We start from the raw sequence: 19,583 nt of genomic DNA, 5'->3' as shown, positions 1-19,583 counted from the left end.
TACATGGTGAACAAGTTCTTACATAGTGAATAAGTTCTTACATGGTGAACAGTGCAAGGGCAGTCATATCAGAGAAACTGAAGATCACGCATCATGAACTATAAACAGTCAAGTCAGATATGATTATTCACTTGACTTTTATACTTATTTATATGTGAATCCCACATTGCTCCCTTATTTTTTTTTTAATAAAATGCTGAAGTGGTAGGTAGATGCAAGATAAAGGTAGAAAACATAATTTAGTGCTGTAAGAGGGCAAATATAGATGATCAGGTCTGTGCCTATAGACAGAGTATTAATCCAAGCTAGACAAGGGCAACAAAACATCCATGGATGCAGAAGATTTCTCTCAAAACGGGGGGGGGGGGGTGAGGGTCTAAGCCTCACCTCTGTTGATCCCCAAATTCTCACCTGATGGCCCCCCTGCGACTGTGCCTGTCTTAGGTTGTTCCTCCTGTGAGGAATCTTACCCGTCTCTGGCTAACCGGCCGTCTTCCGGGGCCATACAGGGAAATGTAAAGTTGGTAAGTGAGAGAGAAGCAATATTCTTTGAAAAGGTTAGCTTTTTACTTCTTTGCAGATTTATGCCCTGTGGCTTCTATGCCCAGCATTTGTCTTGAGGTATCTTTACCACTTGGAAGAATTATGATACTTGGTAATTTTCGATATGAGAGACGAATTCTACTAAAGGGTTGTAATTAGGTAGGAAGAAGAAAAGCTATAGAAGTCGCAGACGGAAGAAAACATGGGAAGATTGATTATTTCTTTGACATAACTTCTTGTAGAGTAACATAAGCATGTATAGGTTTTAACAAACTACTAATTAAATTGCGTACACACATTAACAGAATAGGTATACAGATTCATAACAAAAGCAGACCTACAATTACCAGCCATATCCAGTGAAACCAAGAAAAGCAGTTAGGTGCCCTAAGCATTTGTGAAAACTTATCAATAATATGATGGATATTGTCTAACTGAATTTGAATAGTTTGAGAAAAATCAGACAAATTAAAACAACACATTCCTGGGAACTGTTCACATCCCATATGTTCTTTTAACAGTAGATAGTCTATAGTCGCACGATTTTGGAGCACTGCAACTTGCACTTCTCCTAATTCTTGGTTGAGTTCCGACAATATACATCCAGTCAAATTTGTTGTTTTACTGTATGCACAGGCCCGCTTAGATATCTCCTTCTTCATTCCAATGGCAAGTCCAGGAACCGGTGGGATGAATGCAGCTACAACTGCAACAGCGCCAGGATCTTTGTTGAAGTTTTTTTGATGATCATCTTCTGGAATGACTCTTCCAGAGGATGTTAATTTTGGAAGTTCTTCTTCATATCGTATCTTAATTCGTTTTCTGGGTAGCCAAATTAGGCTTTGATCCTCTGTATAAACACAAACAAACCTTTTGCCCACACTTTGATATGACCTTTATACCATTGTGACGAACCTATTGGAGATCACCACCCAAGAACTGCTTTTTTTTCTTTCTTTTTTTTTTTGTAGATAATTATTTTTTATTGAAGGGTAGTTGACACACAGTATTACATTACATTAGTTTCAGTTGTACAACGCAGTGATTCAACATTTATATACATGATAATTCTAGGTACCAGCTATCACCATACCAAGTTGTTACCACATTTTGACTATATTCCTTATGCTATACATTACATCCCAGTTACTTATTTATTTTACAATTGGAATTGTGTACTTTTTTTTGTTGTTGTTGTTGTTGTTGTGAGGGCATCTCTCATATTTATTGATCAAATGGTTGTTAACAACAATAAAATTCTGTATAGGGGAGTCAATGCTCAGTGCACAATCATTAATCCACCCCAAGCCTAATTTTCGTCAGTCTCCAATCTTCTGAAGCATAACGAACAAGCTCTTACATGGAGAACAAATTCTTACATATTGAATAAGTTACATGGTGAGCGGTACAAGGGCAGTCATCACAGAAACTTTCGGTTTTGCTCATGCATTATGAACTATAAACAGTCAGTTCAAATATGAATACTCATTTGATTTTTATACTTGATTTATATGTGGATACCACATTTCTCTCTTTATTATTATTATTTTTAATAAAATGCTGAAGTGGTAGGTAGATACAAGATAAAGGTAGAAAACATAGTTTAGTGTTGTAAGAGAGCAAATGTAGATGATCAGGTGTGTGCCTGTAGACTATGTGTTAATCCAAGCTAGACAAGGGCAGTAAAACATCCACGTATGCAGAAGATTTCTCTCAGAACAGGGGGGGTGAGGTTCTAAGCCTCCCCTCTGTTGATCCCCAATTTCTCACCTGATGACCCCCCTGCGACTGTGCCTGTCTTAGGTTGTTCCTCCCTTGAGGAATCTTACCCGTCTCTGGCTAACCAGTCATCTTCCGGGGCTATACAGGTAAATGTAAAGTTGGTAAGTGAGAGAGAAGCCTTATTGTTTGAAAAGGTTAGCTTTTTACTTCTTTGCATATTTATGCCCTGTGGCTTCTATGCCCAGCATTTGTCTTGAGGTATCTTTACCACTTGGAAGAATCATGATACTCGGTAAATTTGATATGAGGCACAAATTCTATTTAAGGGTTGTAATTAGGAAGGAAGAAGAAAAGCTATAGAAGTAGCAGGCGGAAGAAAACATGGGAAGATTGATTATTTCTTTGACATATCTTCTTGTAGAGTAACTTCAGCATGTATAGGTTTTAAACTACTACTTAAATTGCGCACACACATTAACATAATAGGAGTATAGTTACATAACCAAAGCATACCTGTAATTACCAGCCATCTCCAGTGAAACCAAGAAAACCAGTTAGGCACCTTAGGCATTTGTGAAAACTTATCTATAATATGGTGGATATTGTCCAACTGAACTTGAACAGTCTGAGAGAAATCAGACAAATTAAAACAACCCATTCCTGGGACTGTTCACATCCCATATGTTCTTTTAACAGTAAATAGTCTGTAGTTTTAAGATTTTGGAGCGCTACAGTTTGCACTTCTCCTAATTCTCGGTTGACTTCCAACAGTATAGATCCAGTCAAATTTGTTGTTTTACTGTATGCACAGGCCAGCTTAGATATCTCCTTCTTCATTCCCATGGCAAGTCCAGGAACTGGTGGGATGAGTGCATCTACAGCTGTAGCAGTGCGTGGATCTTTGTTGGGGTTTTTTGATGATCATCTTCTGGCATGAGTCTTCCAGAGAGTGCTGATGTTGGAAGTTCTTTTTCATATCATATCTTAGTTCATTTTCGGGATAGCCCAATTAGGCTTTGATCCTCTGTATAAACACAAACAGACCCTTTGCCTACACTTTTATATGCCCTTTATACCCTTGTGTAGAACTCATTGGAGGTCTCCACACAGGAACTGCCTTTTTTTTTTTTTTTGGTGTCATTAATCTACACTTACATGATGAATATTATGTTTACTAGGCTCTCCCCTATACCAGGTCCCCCCTATAAACCCCTTTACAGTCACTGTCCATTAGCACAGCAAATGTTGTAGAATCACTACTTGCCTTCTCTGTGTTGTACAGCCTTCCCCTTTCTCCCACCCCCCCATGCATGCTAATCTTAATTCCCCCCTTTTTCTCCCCCCCCTTATCCCTCCCTACCCACCCATCCTCCCCAGTCCCTTTACCTTTGGTACCTGTTAGTCCATTCTTGAGTTCTGTGATTCTGCTGCTGTTTTGTTCCTTCAGTTTTTCCTTTGTTCTTATATTCCACAGATGAGTGAAATCATTTGGTATTTCTCTTTCTCCGCTTGGCTTGTTTCACTGAGCATAATACCCTCCAGCTCCATCCATGTTGCTGCAAATGGTAGGATTTGCCCTTTTCTTATGGCTGAGTAGTATTCCATTGTGTATATGTACCACATCTTCTTTATCCATTCATCTATCGATGGACATTTAGGTTGCTTCCAATTCTTGGCTATTGTAAATAGTGCTGCGATAAACATAGGGGTGCACTGATCTTTCTCATACTTGATTGCTGCATTCTTAGGGTAAATTCCTAGGAGTGCAATTCCTGGGTCAAATGGTAAGTCTGTTTTGAGCATTTTGATGTACCTCCAGAGGAGGCGGAGCCAACATGGCGGCGTGAGTAGGACAGTGGGAATCTCCTCCCAAAAACATATATACTTTTGAAAATACAACAAACACAACTAGCCCTAAAAGAGAGACCAGAAGACGCAGGACAGTGGCCAGACTGCAGCTACACCAGCGAGAACCCAGCGACTGGTGAAAGGGGTAAGATACAAGCCCCGGCCCTGCGGGACGCGAGCGCCCCTCCCCCCAGCTCCCGGCGGGAGAACAATAGGCAGAGCGGGAGGGAGACGGAGCCCAGGACTGCCGAACACCCAGCCCCAGCCATCCGGGCCAGAGCGCAGACACAGTATATGCCCAGGGGGCCCTGGATACTGGGAGAACAGGGGGTAGACCACAGAGCGGGTGCTGAAGCTGATGCCCCTGTGACAAAGAAAAGCGGGGGCTTTTTTGAAAGTCTTAAAGGGACAGGGACTTAACAGCTTGACGGAAACAACCCAGGTCACAGTACAGCAGCTGGAAATTACAGGGAAAACCGGGTGCACTAACCCCCTGGGCAACAGCTCTGAGACCCCTCACGGAGGCAAACAGTCAAGCAGCCCCCCCATCCATCACCCCACCGGGCGCTGCGAAAGCAGAGAAGCAGCCTGAGACAAATTCCGCCCACAGAAAGGGAAATTTCTCCCTTCCGGCCAGGCAAGACACAAAGACCCAGTCTACACGCAATTACCCAACACAAGCCACTAGGGGTCGCAGTTGCCCCAGTAAAGAAAGGCCAGTAGTAAGTGAAAATTTTGGCCCTCCCAGCTGACAGTCAATAGCACCTGTCAACATGATGTACCTCCATACTGCTTTCCACAATGGTTGAACTAATTTACATTCCCACCAGCAGTGTAGGAGGGTTCCCCTTTCTCCACAGCCTTGCCAACATTTGTTGTTGTTTGTCTTTTGGATGGCAGCCATCCTTACTGGTGTGAGGTGATACCTCACTGTAGTTTTAATTTGCATTTCTCTGATAATTAGCGATGTGGAGCATCTTTTCGTGTGTCTGTTGGCCATCTGTATTTCTGTTTTGGAGAACTGTTCAGTTCCTCTGCCCATTTTTTAATTGGGTTATTTGGTTTTTGTTTGTTGAGGCGGGTGAGCTCTTTATATATTCTGGACGTCAAGCCTTTATCGGATGTGTCATTTTCAAAGATATTCTCCCATACTGTAGGGTTCCTTTTTGTTCTATTGATGGTGTCTTTTGCTGTACAGAAGCTTTTCAGCTTAATATAGTCCCACTTATTCATTTTTGCTATTGTTTTCCTTGCCCGGGGAGATATGTTCAAGAAGAGGTCACTCATGTTTATGTCTAAGAGGTTTTTGCCTATGTTTTCTTCCAAGAGTTTAATGGTTTCATGACTTACATTCAGGTCTTTGATCCATTTTGAGTTTACTTTTGTATATGGGGTTAGACAATGGTCCAGTTTCATTCTCCTACATGTAGCTGTCCAGTTTTGCCAGCACCATCTGTTGAAGAGACTGTCATTTCGCCATTGTATGTCCATGGCTCCTTTATCAAATATTAATTGACCATATATGTCTGGGTTAATGTGTGGATTGTCTAGTCTGTTCCATTGGTCTGTGGCTCTGCTCTTGTGCCAGTACCAAATTGTCTTGATTACTGTGGCTTTATAGTAGAGCTTGAAGTTGGGGAGTGAGATCCCCCCTACTTTATTCTTCTTTCTCAGGATTGCTTTGGCTATTCGGGGTCTTTGGTGTTTCCATATGAATTTTTGAATTATTTGTTCTACTTCATTGAAGAATGTTGCTGGTAGTTTCATAGGGATTGCATCAAATCTGTATATTGCTTTGGGCAGGATGGCCATTTTGACGATATTAATTCTTCCTAGCCACGAGCTTGGGATGAGTTTCCATCTGTTAGTGTCCCCTTTAATTTCTCTTAAGAGTGACTTGTAGTTTTCAGAGTATAAGTCTTTCACTTCTTTGGTTAGGTTTATTCCTAGGTATTTTATTTTTTTTGATGCAATTGTGAATGGAGTTGTTTTCCTGATTTCTCTTTCTGTTGGTTCATTGTTAGTGTATAGGAAAGCCACAGATTTCTGTGTGTTGATTTTGTATCCTGCAACTTTGCTGTATTCCAATATCAGTTCTAGTAGTTCTGGGGTGGAGTCTTTAGGGTTTTTTATGTACAGTATCATGTCATCTGCAAATAGTGACAGTTTAACTTCTTCTTTACCAATCTGAATTCCTTGTATTTTTTTGTTTTGTCTGATTGCCGTGGCTAGGACCTCCAGTACTATGTTAAATAACAGTGGGGAGAGTGGGCATCCCTGTCTAGTTCCCGATCCCAGAGGAAAAGCTTTCAGCTTCTCGCTGTTCAATATAATGTTGGCTGTGGGTTTATCATAGATGGCCTTTATTATGTTGAGGTACTTGCCCTCTATTCCCATTTTGCTGAGAGTTTTTATCATGAATGGATGTTGAACTTTGTCAAATGCTTTTTCAGCATCTATGGAGATGATCATGTGATTTTTGTCCTTCTTTTTGTTGATGTGGTGGATGATGTTGATGGACTTTCGAATGTTGTACCATCCTTGCATCCCTGGGATGAATCCCACTTGGTCATGGTGTATGATCCTTTTGATGTATTTTTGAATTCGGTTTGCTAATATTTTGTTGAGTATTTTTGCATCTACATTCATCAGGGATATTGGTCTGTAGTTTTCTTTTTTGGTGGGTTCTTTGCCTGGTTTTGGTATTAGGGTGATGTTAGCTTCATAGAATGAGTTTGGGAGTATCCCCTCCTCCTCTATTTTTTGGAAAACTTTAAGGAGAATGGGTATTATGTCTTCCCTGTATGTGTGATAAAATTCCGAGGTAAATCCATCTGGCCTGGGGGTTTTGTTCTTTGGTAGTTTTTTGATTACCGCTTCAATTTCGTTGTTGGTAATTGGTCTGTTCAGATTTTCTGTTTCTTTCTGGGTCAGTCTTGGAAGGTTATATTTTTCTAGGAAGTTGTCCATTTCTCCTAGGTTTCCCAGCTTGTTAGCATATAGGTTTTCATAGTATTCTCTAATAATTCTTTGTATTTCTTTGGGGTCCGTCATGACTTTTCCTTTCTCGTTTCTGATACTGTTGATTTGTGTTGACTCTCTTTTCCTCTTAATAAGTCTGGCTAGAGGCTTATCTATTTTGTTTATTTTCTCAAAGAACCAGCTCTTGCTTTCATTGATTTTTGCTATTGCTTTATTCTTCTCAATTTTATTTATTTCTTCTATGATCTTTATTATGTCCCTCCTTCTGCTGACCTTAGGCCTCATTTGTTCTTCTTTTTCCAATTTCGATAATTGTGACATTAGACCATTCATTTGTGATTGTTCTTCCTTTTTTAAATATGCTTGGATTGCTATATACTTTCCTCTTAAGACTGCTTTTGCTGTGTCCCACAGAAGTTGGGGCTTAGTGTTGTTGTTGTCATTTGTTTCCATATATTGCTGGATCTCCATTTTGATTTGGTCATTGATCCATTCATTATTTAGGAGCCTGTTGTTAAGCCTCCATGTGTTTGTGAGCCTCTTTGCTTTCTTTGTACAGTTTATTTCTAGTTTTATGCCTTTGTGGTCTGAAAAGTTGGTTGGTAGGATTTCAATCTTTTAGAATTTACTGAGGCTCTTTTTGTGTCCTAGTATGTGGTCTATTCTGGAGAATGTTCCATGTGCACTTGAGAAGAATGTATATTCTGTTGCTTTTGGATGTAGAGTTCTATAGATGTCTATTAGGTCCATCTGCTCTACTGTGTTGTTCAGTGCTTCCGTGTCCTTACTTATTTTCTGCCCGGTGGATCTATCCTTTGGGGTGAGTGGTGTGTTGAAGTCTCCTAGAATGAATGCATTGCAGTCTATTTCCCCCTTTAGTTCTGTTAGTATTTGTTTCACATATGCTGGTGCTCCTGTGTTGGGTGCATATATATTTAGAATGGTTATATCCTCTTGTTGGACTGAGCCCTTTATCATTATGTAGTGTCCTTCTTTATCTCTTGTTACTTTCTTTGTTTTGAAGTCTATTTTGTCTGATATTAGTACTGCAACCCCTGCTTTCTTCTTGCTGTTGTTTGCCTGAAATATGTTTTTCCATCCCTTGGCTTTTAGTCTGTACATGTCTTTGGGTTTGAGGTGAGTTTCTTGTAAGCAGCATATAGATGGGTCTTGCTTTTTTATCCATTCTATTACTCTGTGTCTTTTGATTGGTGCATTCAGTCCATTAACATTTAGGGTGACTATTGAAAGATATGTACTTATTGCCATTGCAGGCTTTAAATTCGTGGTTACCAAAGGTTCAAGGTTAGCCTCTTTAGTATCTTACTGCCTAACTTAGCTCGCTTATTGAGCTGTTATATACACTGTCTGGAGATTCTTTTCTTCTCTCCCTTCTTATTCCTCCTCCTCCATTCTTCATATGTTGGGTGTTTTGTTCTGTGCTCTTTCTAGGAGTGCTCCCATCTAGAGCAGTCCCTGTAAGATGTCCTGTAGAGGTGGTTTGTGGGAAGCAAATTCCCTCAGCTTTTGTTTGTCTGGGAATTGTTTAATCCCGCCATCATATTTGAATGATAGTCGTGCTGGATACAGTATCCTTGGTTCAAGGCCCTTCTGTTTCATTGCATTTAATATATCATGCCATTCTCTTCTGGCCTGTAAGGTTTCTGTCGAGAAGTCTGATGTTAGCCTGATGGGTTTTCCTTTATAGGTGACCTTTTTCTCTCTAGCTGCCTTTAAAACTCTTTCCTTGTCCTTGATCTTTGCCATTTTAATTATTATGTGTCTTGGTGTTGTCCTCCTTGGATCCTTTCTGTTGGGGGTTCTGTGTATTTCCGTGGTCTGTTCGATTATTTCCTCCCCCAGTTTGGGGAAGTTTTCAGCAATTATTTCTTCCAAGATACTTTCCATCCCTTTTCCTCTCTCTTCTTCTTCTGCTACCCCTATAATACGGATATTGTTCCTTTTGGATTGGTCACACAGTTCTCTTAACATTGTTTCATTCCTGGAGATCCTTTTATCTCTCTCTATGTCAGCTTCTATGCGTTCCTGTTCTCTGATTTCAGTTCCATCGATGGCCTCTTGCATCCTATCCATTCTGCTTATAAACCCTTCCAGAGTTTGTTTCATTTCTGTAATCTCCTTCCTGGCATCTGTGATCTCCCTCCGGACTTCATCCCATATCTCTTGCGTATTTCTCTGCATCTCTGTCAGCATGTTTATGATTCTTATTTTGAATTCTTTTTCAGGAAGACTGGTTAGATCTGTCTCCTCTGGTGTTGTCCCTGTGATCTTTGTCTGCCTGTAGTTTTGCCTTTTCATGGTGATAGGAATCGTTTGCAGAGCTGGGACGAGTGACGGCTGGAAGAACTTCCCTTCTTGTTGGTTTGTGGCCCACCTCTCCTGGGAGAACAGCGGCCTCTAGTGGCTTGTGCTGGGTAGCTGCGCGCAGACAGGGCTTCTGCTTCCTGCCCGGCTGCTATGGAGTTTATCTCCGCTGTTGCTGTGGGCGTGGCCTGGCTCTGGCCGCTGCTCCAAAATGGTGGAGTCCCATTGGAGTGGGAGCAGCCTGGAGGCTATTTATCTCCGTAAGGGGCCTCCGAGCTCCCTGCGGCCCAGGGGATTAGAGTGCCCAGAGATCCCCGGATTCCCTACCTCTGGATTAAGTGTCCTGCCCTGCCCCTTTAAGACTTCCAAAAAGCACCCGCCAAAACAAAACGACGACCACAAAAAAAAAAAAAAAAAGAATTTAAAAATTAAAAAAATAAAAATATAAATAAAAAATGGCCACTCATTTTTCTTTATTCTCTGGCGCCAGCCTCAGGCATCTGCTCACCAGTCTTGCTGCCCTGTTTCCCTAGTATTGGGATCCCTATCCCTTTAAGACTTCCAAAAAGCGCTCGCCAAAACAAAACAGCAAAAAAAAAAAAAAAATATGGCCGCTCGCTTTTCTTATGTCCTCCGGCGCCAGGTCTCGGTACCCGCTCACTGTTCTTGCTGCCCTGTTTCCCTAGTATCCAGGGCCCCCCACGCATGAACTGTGTCTGCGCTCTGGCCCGGATGGCTGGGGCTGGGTGTTCAGCAGTCCTGGGCTCCGTCTCCCTCCCGCTCTGCCTATTCTTCTCCCGCCGGGTGCTGGGGGGAGGGGCGCTCGGATCCCACGGGGCCGGGGCTTGTATCTTACCCCCTTTACGAGGCACTGGGTTCTCTCAGGTGCTGATGTGGTCTGGATGGTGTCCTGTGTCTTCTGGTCTTTATTCTAGGAAGAGTTGTCTTTGTTATATTTTCATAGATATATGTGATTTTGGGAGGAGATTTCCGCTGCTCTACTCATGCTGCCATCTTGGCTCCAGACCTCTGCTTTTTTTTTTTTTTTTTTTTAAGAGAAAGAAATATTATCGGAAAAATGTACTTCCATAGCTGATCATCCGAAACCCTTTAAAAGATAAAAAATTAAGGATATGTAAAGCATGCATTAATCATTGATTTTCAGTTAATTTTATCCTATCAGGGAGTAATCTCCCCCCTTTCTTTTATTTTTATTTTTATTTTTCTTATCATTAATCTACAATTACATGAAGAATATTATCTCTCTGGCTGCTTTTATTAGTCTGTCCTTATCCTTGATCTTTGCCATTTTAATTATTATATATCTTGGTGTTGTCTTCCTTGGGTCCCTTGTGTTGGGAGATCTGTGCTCCTCCATGGCTTGAGAGACTATCTCCTTCCCCAGATTGGGGAAGTTTTCAGCAATTACCTCCTCAAAGACAATTACCCCTATCATACAAATATTGTTCCATTTGGACTGGTCACACAGTTCTCTCAATATTCTTTCATTCTTAAATATCCTTTTTTCTCTCTGTGCCTCAGCCTCTTTGTATTCCTCTTCTCTAATTTCTGTTTCATTTATCATCCCCTCCACCATTTTTAATCTGCTTTAAAACCTTTCTCTCTGTGCCTCAGCCTCTTTGTATTCCTCTTCTCTAATTTCTGTTTCATTTATCATCTCTTCCACTGTTTTTAATCTGCTTTTAAAACCTTCCATTGTATGTTTCATTTCTGATACTGTGTTCCGTCATGATTGGATCTCTGACCGGGATTCATTCCTGAGTTCTTGAATATTTTTCTGTTCCTCCATGAGCATGTTTATGATTTTTATTTTGAAATCTCTTTCAGGAAGATTCATGAGATTGGTTTCATTTGAGTCTTTTTCTGGTGTATGTATGAATTTGCTTTGAAACAGGTTACTTTGACGTTTCATATTTGTATGTGGCACCCTCTGGTGCCAAGAAGCTCTACTCCCTGGAGCTGCTCAGCCCCTGCAGCAATGTCCGGGGTCACAGGGGAGCGGTGTTGGTGCCTGGGGGGAGGAAAGAGCTGTTCCCTGCTTCCCGGCTGCTATGCCTGCCTCCACTGCCCAAACCAGTGGTCCGAGCACAGAGGTATAAGCCTCTGTGCTTTGCGTTTGTAGATGCTATAGGGGGGGTTTCCCTCTGGGTGGCCTGATGCCAGGGCAGGGTTTGCCGGTTTGCGAGCCAGGTGCGGGCTGGCCGGGAGGAAGGCACAGCAGGCAGCGTATCACAGTGGGGGGCCTCATAACTGCATAGCTAGCCAGGGGGCTGGAGTGCCTGAAGATCGTGAAAGTTCGCAACCTGCTGGCCAGAGTGCACCCAGACAGTTTTGTCTACGTGTCCTTTCTCCTGAGCAGTAAGCTCTGTGCAATCCTTGCCCCTTTAGCAGCCCTCTCACTGTTAGGAAGTCTCTCAGACTGCCCGCCTTTCTTTTGTCCCAGAGCAGCTGGATATGGATCCCTGTTTTCCACAAGCGGCTGGAATATCAGTCTCTCCAGGTATTCTGCCTGTCTTAGCTTTCCAGCCTCCCTAATCACCAGAGCAGCATGCAGTGTAGTTTCGTGCTCCCAGAGCACATCTCCAGAGGTAGGTGTTCAGCAGTCCCAGGCCTCCACTCCCTCCCCGCTCCATTTTTCTTCCACCTGCCAGTGAACTGGGGTGGGGGAAGGGCTTGGGTCCCACTGGGTCACAGCTTTGGTATGTCACCCTGTTCCGTGAGTTCTGTTCTTTTCTCCAGGTGTATGCGGTCTGGCGCATCCTTCTTCCTGTTGCTCTTTCAGGATTAGTTGCATTAATTATATTTTCGTGTTATATGCGGTTTTAGGAGGAGGCCTCTGTTTCACCTCTCACGCCTCCATCTTTAATCCTCTGTCAGTTTTGGGTTTTATGTCCTGCTTATAAATGACTTTCCTACCCAAGATGATAAAAGTATATTCTTACAATTTCTCAGATATGTTGGAGTTTCTTTTCTTTTTTTATGTTTAGTGCTTTCACCCATCTACAGGTCATCTTGGGGTATAATTTGAAGCCAAGATTTAACTTTTTTTTTTTCCCAAGAGATAGCCAGGTATCACAACTTACCTCCATTTGTAGAACAGTCTGTTTTTTACTTGAAACACCATTCTAGTAAACTAAATTTCCATATAAACATGGGCCTGTTTCATGAATGTGCCCATCTCTATGCCATTGGTTTGCCAATTTGTGCACCAATACCATATATAAAGAATTAATTATAATTTTATATTTGATAGAATCATATGAAATTGCTGTTTTTGTAGGTCAGAAATGGCCTAGTGGCATTTTCATATGGTTCAACCTAATAGTATGTTCTTATATCTTACAGTTGGATCCTCATTATTATTTTTGAAAATCTTAGTTGCTTTTTAATATTTTCTTCTTGCTCATTTATTCCTCACAGCAAACTTACGTAAAGATTAATTCCATTTTATAGATGAGAAAACGGAGGGTAAGAGTGATTAATAACACCATAAGGACTCAACCTAGGTGATCTGCCTCTCAGTATAATGCTATTTGTGAATCTAATCTAATGGCCATGATGATAGATACCTACTCATCCAGAGCAGTATTTCTCAAAGTATGGCCCAAGAACGACCATCAGAATCACCTGACGTATGGCACAAAATACAGATTCGTAGGCCCCTGGCCAGACCAAATGAATTAGGATTTCTATAAGGTGGCTCCTAGAACCATCCAATTTTAATTTTTTTCAAGAAGATTTTTGTCATAGTAAACAAAATACCTGGATTGTGTTATTTTAACATCTGGTAGTAGAAATGCCATCAATGATTAATCTTTTACTTTAGTTTCTTGAGTATTTGGTTGCAAACTGAGGTAGAGTGGGCCTTCTGAATATAAATGGTGTCATACTTCGTACAGGGCAATAGTTCTGGAGTTGGGGCCCTTGAACTTGAATTGTGCCTCTGCTTCTTCCTTACCGACTTAATTAATCAAGACTTTTAATCTCTCTGAGCCTTCATTTCTTCATCTGTTAAAAAAAAATAGAATGAGGCTAATAGTAGCTTCCTTGTGTTTGCTGTTATTTTATAAGATGGTTTTACCTTACTGTCCGTGGACTTTTTAAAAGTACTTTCAGAAAGATCCAGATTGTAACTAGTTGCTTGACTTTTGTTGTGATGGAAGAGAGGGTATCTTTTCATATAAAGCAATAGGTTTGCTGCTGTCAGAAAATGAAAACTAGGAATCATAGTTTTTTTTTTTACTTTAGCTATTATAAAATTCAGTCCAATTTATTGTTGCAGTTAGAGAAATGTGGGATGTGAAAGTACTTTAATAGCAGAGAATGCCATTTGGTGACACCAGAATTATAAAAGTATATGTATATTTTTTATGGGAACAGAATTCTCACATTTCACCTTTTAAACTGTTTTTCAGGGCTTGGAGAACATTGATTAAGGAAGCATTTTCCTGATTGATGAAAAACAATTCAGTTACGCTCATCTACCCCTGCTAGAAGGTTATTCTGTGTATTATGTTGCATGCAGTATATTATGTAGTTCATAATAAAAACAAAAAAGTAAAATCACAGGTTTTCTTTACTTTTTAAAATAGTACTATTGAAGATTAATCAATCTACCCAATGTAGCTTTATCACTTAAAAAGAAACTAGAAGGCCACTGAGGCTTGTAAAATTATAGACATATGTACACCAGGCACTTAACTATTGTGCCCAGCACCTAATGTGTCATAAATGATAGTTGCTACTCTTATAATAGGTATTAATATATTTGAAAACATTGTTTCCAAAGAGATTCCTGGGAGAATACAGAAAAAGTAGTACTTTTTTTCTAGTTCCTTTTCTGGATGAATCCTATAGTGTTTAGTATTCCAGTTAGGATGCTTTTAAAACAGATTACACTTTCCACTTCCATGCATTATGTACCTGACACACAGTGATTGCCTAAATGCTGCTCTTCATTTTAGTATAGAGCAGCAATAATCACGTTCATAAAGACGAGTGTACTGGCCACTTGTAATGGAGTTGCATGTTCAGTGCTCAAGGTAACCAAACAATAAGATCTGAAAAGGTGTAACTACTGTAAAGGTAGTGATACTCCGTGGATATAGATCAACATTGCAGGTGACCGCAGAACCTCTAGGTGAGAAGACTAAATTGTTCTGCATTCCATCTTGTATCCAGTTTAACATTTGATCTGCTGATGATCCAGAACACACTTGTACTGTGTGGTTTCTGTCGTCCTCATCTTACAGGGCAGGGCTTACAGAGGAAGGAGGTGGCATTCCCACTTAGGGTAATACTTTATATTGTGCCAACCTGTGATGACGAGACTGTTCAAGGAAAGCCAGGGTCGTGGTTACAACCTCTGGTCTACATTTAGTGCCGTACAGGCCTCATTTAGTCGATTGTTAGGTAAACTATCTCTGAAAGGAAGCAAGAGGGCAGGTAGTACAGATAGGGATATAGAAGACATTGACAACATTACTAAATCTTAATTTTGAGGTCTGATCTCTCTCTACTGTGCCTCTAGGTTGGGATCACCCATTAAGTTTATCTCCTTAGAGAAGACAAGTAATGACTCTATAGCATCTTACTATGCTGATAGACAGTGGCTGCAATGGGATGTGTGTGTGGGAGACTTGATAATATGGGTGAATGTTGAAACCACAATGTTGCTCATGTGAAACCTTCATAAGATTGTGATTCGATGATACCTTAATTTAAAAAAAAGTATATCTCCCTAGATGAATGTCAGGGCTGTATAGGGAGGAGCTACAAAAAGACAAATCAGTTGGTCAAGTTTACCATTAGGGTCTGAATTCTCTGCCTCTCCTTTTTGTGGCACCTACTATGAAATTTAACCTTATTTTATACTTTACTGCCAGGGAGTGAACTACATTAAAACACCGTGAAGCTAGAAGATTATAGTGGTGTTTTTTAGCCTGCATTTCTCTTGATTTTTTGCAGGTACAATTAGCCAGAAGGGAAAGCAGCTGTGACGTGGTCCAGCCACTGACCTTGGGTCCATAGGTCACCTGCTCTTAAGGCCAGTTGAAATGATGCGTGGGAAGCAATGCCATTTGTTTGGTTTTATTCACTATCTTAAAACTTTATAAAATAGAGACCATATTCACATAGTTCAGAAATCTAACAGCATAAGGTATTCATTGAGAAGACTTGCTCTAATCCCCTGCCAAGCAGCTGCCACATTGTCACAACACCCTGAAGGTGTCTCTTTATGCACATACAAATACATACACACATTCTTCTGTTTTCTGTAACTAACATCTGACAGTTTACCTTTATGTCCTTGTTTGGAAGAACGGTTCTTGTTTCACATCACATGTACCAGGCTGCCAGTTATTTCTAGAGACAAATAGTCGGAAGACTGAAAAAGGTAAGAGGGAACATTTACATTCAGAAGGGAGAGGAAGAGGATGGCCCTGCCCTTTGTTTGGGAAACATTTTTAAGTAGAATACTTACAGGAAAAGAATATTCTGGAATCAACAATTCCAACTTACAAGGACCCTTAGACGTTTAGTCCACATTGTGATTCTTCAGTTGAAGAAACAAAGGTTCAGGAATGGGAAGCAGTCATTTAGCTAGCTAGTGGCAGAAATGGGCCTAGAATCCTGGTGTTTTGACTCCCAACCTAGTGTACCTTTACTGTTGATGGTTCAATAAACCCGGCAGAGTACATGGTACATACCAGGTGCTGCTCCTCAGATTTGAGTAAGACAGCTTTGCCCTTTAGGAGCTCAGTGTGAGTGGCAGAGTCAATTACAGAGTGGGTCATGAATGCTATGACAAAAGTTTGCAGAAGGTGCTGCTGGGAACACAGGTGGGGCTTGACCCAAACCTCTGGTTGGAAGGAAAGGGAAAGGGCTTAGGGAAAGTTTCCGGGTGGTGCCCACAATAAGCAACGTCTTGAAGATTGGGTAGGATTTATGAGTTAAACAATGGAGTGGAGGACATTCCACCAAGAGAAAACAGCGTGAGTCTGGGGACACAAACTAGAATGGCTGTGTGGGAAAGATCTACAAGCAGTTGTGCAGAAGTAGAGCAGAGCGAGACAGGATGGAGAGGGAAAGGGAGCTGGTGAAGTGGACAGGGACCAGAACAAGAAGGACCTGGAATGTCTCCAGGGTTTTGGACTTTCTCCTGAGGGTAATCAGGAGCCCCTGCAGAGCAGGAAGCAGGAGAGGGAGGTGGTGACTTCCATACCTCTGCCCAGCTGAAGGACTGAAAGCAGTGGGTCTCAACCAGGGTGAGTTTGCCCCCAACTCTGGGAGCACGTTTGGAAAGTCTGGAGACATTTTTTCATTGTCACAACATGAAGGGTTGGGAAAGGCGCTACTGACTTCTAGTGGATAGATGCCAGCAGTGCTTCTCAATGTCATAAAGTGCGCAGCACAGGCCCTCCCAGGACAGTTTATTTTCTGAAGAGTTGATATGCGATGTGGAGACTTGGAGTGTGGGGAGGACCATCATGTCAGGAGGCTCCATCACCTGTCAGCTGTGTGACCTTAGGCAGGTCACTTCACTGCTCTGAGCCTCGGGTCTCCCATCTTTCAAGTAGGGATAGTATGTGCTCCGCATATGTCCCTGGGTGTCTGAGACTCATGAAGTCGTGTATGCGAAGTGGTTTGTAACTGTACACACAGCCCTGTGCGTGTGGAAGGGATCATTGCTAAGCACCCCTTGAACAGCTGTCCAGTCCACCCCCAGGCCGCCCAAAGGCACTTACCCAAATGTGATGTCGGGAGGAGCATCAGGCCCAGTGCAAAACCAAATAGGTGACAGCAGCCATCTTAGGTTCCCTCTTAGAAAATGGTCACGACTAAGGTTATTAACAGAGCACTGCAAACAAAAGACAACAGACAATACTAATCTCCATAAAGATACCAATTGCTCTGAAGGTATTTTCTGAGAGCAGAGAGGAAAATCCAGCTTAGAGCCACTGTGAGAACCTAGTGCTTGGTTACCTGTCTCAGCAGTTGCCACTTGTCCTCTTCTGAAGGAACGTAAGCGGATGGGACTGAAACCAGCTGCCCTCAACAGGAGGCTTCTAGATGAGGGTAGAGGGTAGGGGTTGAGAACTTACCAAGATTTCCCTGACACTTTTGTGATACTCAAATTATTCTACTGTGAGACGAGACACATGGGACAGTCCCAGAACTTTTTCTCTCCCAAGTACGCTGATGCAGATTTTAGGTTATCTAGCGAGACTGGCATTCAGCAAAGAACTGTACTTCCAAAGGCAGGAGAAAACAGGTAGGGAAGGCAATAAAAGCACTGAGCATTACTGCCTTAAGAGAACAAAAGTCCTTCCCATGTGTTCAAATTTCTCTGGTATACCCTGCCTATCCCTGTGTGCCACGTACACATGGCTGGCAGTGTCTGTTTCACTCAGCAGGTAGATTTTCCCTTCTAGGCCAAATGCCCTTTGTTTCTAGAGGCCAGAAAACAGCACAGCCCCCAGAAGCCCACTCTCTTAAGGGCCTAGTCTTTGGGGTGGGTGGGTCAGGTCTCTAGGGCAATCCTGAGTTGTCATCCAGGGCCTGTAAGAGCAGCCCACTGTAGTTCTGACTGTGGACCCGAATCCTTAAGGCACCACCCTCAAAAGTCCAGCCATTCCACAACAACTCTGCCATAGTGCTTTTGTTCTGATCAAGAAAGACACTGTTCAGTGAGGTACTCACCCTATGGCAGATGCACAGTAAGCAGGGGCCCTGGCCTTTACTGTTGGAGGATGGGCCTCAGCTGGGGAAATGACCTGAGCTCCTACTGCCTCCTCCCCCTTCCTGGGATAGTCTGGTGCCCTTTTAGACTTAAAGCAAGGTTACTCAGCCCCACTTGCTTAGAACCTACCTAAATCCAACATGCCTTGCTGCCTCTGACTTGCTAGTTACCTTTTCACGCGAGCACGCCTTATCTTCCCAACTTGATTGTAAGTGCATTGAGGGTGGGGCCTTGTCTTACATTCAGCTTCATTTCTGCGCAGCGCCTGCCACCTGTACACTTGGCAGGTACTTGAAAGATATGTACTAGCTGACTTGGGTTCACTTGACGAGAAGGTCAGAATTTAGCCAGAGCTTCATTGCTGAGAGCTGACAGCCTTGCTAGGCACAGGCAGGGAGGAGGAAAGAGGAGGGAGAAGGAGAAAGAGAAAGAAGAAAAATAAGGAAAGGGGGTGACAGGGTGAGCATGAGGGTATAAGGGGAGAAGGGGGTAGAAACTGAGAGGGAATGAAAATGACTTAAGGGACACAGGTAGGAAAGAATATCATTCAAGGTCCAGAGTGTGGAGTCCTCAAGAGAGGGCCCCTGACCTTAGCCCTGGCCCCTCTTCTTGTGCTCTGATGTCTAAGCCAGCTGCCCTCAACTCAGGAAGAAGCTAACAGCTAGCTACCTTCCAGGTCACTGAAGCAACTCTCTAGTGAGCACCATATCCTCGGTACAAATTTACTCCCACTTGCCACATGCGGGGCAAATGAGGCACCGGTCACTCACTCTCCCCTGGCAGCCTCAGGAAGCCCAGGTGGGCAGGGCAGGGCCATCCAACCAGCCCTGCCTGTCGGTCTTTCTGGCAGCAGATGCCACGCATACTCACCATCAAGCGGCCATCAGGAAGGGGCTCCCTCAGCGTGGTCTGGAAGGAAACCTGGCAGCACGTCCTTGTGCACACGTTGCATGCTCCCTCAGGTGAACGCCCGAGCACTGCAGGACCATGCGCCAGCATCCGGGCCAGGAGCAAGGGCTTGGAGCTCCAAGGAGGCAGGGCGCCCAGTGTGAGGAGAGGCTCACGGTGAGGTAGGGGCGGGGGGTGGGGTGGGGGGCGGGGCACAGTAGAGACTTGGGCTCAGGGCTTCCCAGCTTTCCATTTCCTTCCTGGGGAGGGAGGGGCTGGGCTTGGCAAGCCTGTGGCCAGCCCCCTCCCCTGTGGCACCTGCTCCTCTTACCTGTCACTTCCATCTTGGGACTTCCAAGCCCCTTCTCCACACTAACCTGTGTGGGAAGAGCACAAGCATCCTAGGGCATGCTTTGATGGATGGAACCTGTTCTCAGTGCTGCCTGAGAATCCAAAATTCTCTATCTGTACAGCCCAGAGGCCAGAATTTGTCGCCTTGATGAGGGGTTTG

General features: G+C 42.8%; 1 protein-coding gene and 1 long non-coding RNA gene across 3 annotated transcripts in view; one reads left to right on the top strand and one right to left on the bottom strand.

The window, feature by feature from the left end:
• The window catches only part of LOC118929190 (A-kinase anchor protein 14), a 43,671-nt gene that overhangs the window by 6,470 nt on the left and 17,618 nt on the right, over positions 1 to 19,583 (top strand). The window lies entirely within an intron of this gene.
• Positions 13,005 to 19,157, bottom strand: LOC130681960 (uncharacterized). Of its 2 annotated transcripts, XR_008995239.1 has the most exons (4): positions 19,055 to 19,157; positions 17,428 to 17,510; positions 17,190 to 17,302; positions 13,005 to 13,449 (listed from the first exon to the last, which is right to left on the bottom strand). It is a non-coding gene; the product is annotated as an uncharacterized LOC130681960 (long non-coding RNA). The 2 variants fall into 2 exon arrangements; XR_008995238.1 differs by lacking the exon at positions 19,055 to 19,157 and having other exon boundaries at positions 17,428 to 17,562.

This window comes from Manis pentadactyla, chromosome X (genome assembly GCF_030020395.1).
Source record: "Manis pentadactyla isolate mManPen7 chromosome X, mManPen7.hap1, whole genome shotgun sequence".
Lineage (NCBI taxonomy): Eukaryota > Metazoa > Chordata > Mammalia > Pholidota > Manidae > Manis > Manis pentadactyla.
The sequence above is the reverse complement of the archived record's forward strand: the minus strand, read 5'-3'. Positions and strand labels throughout refer to the sequence as shown.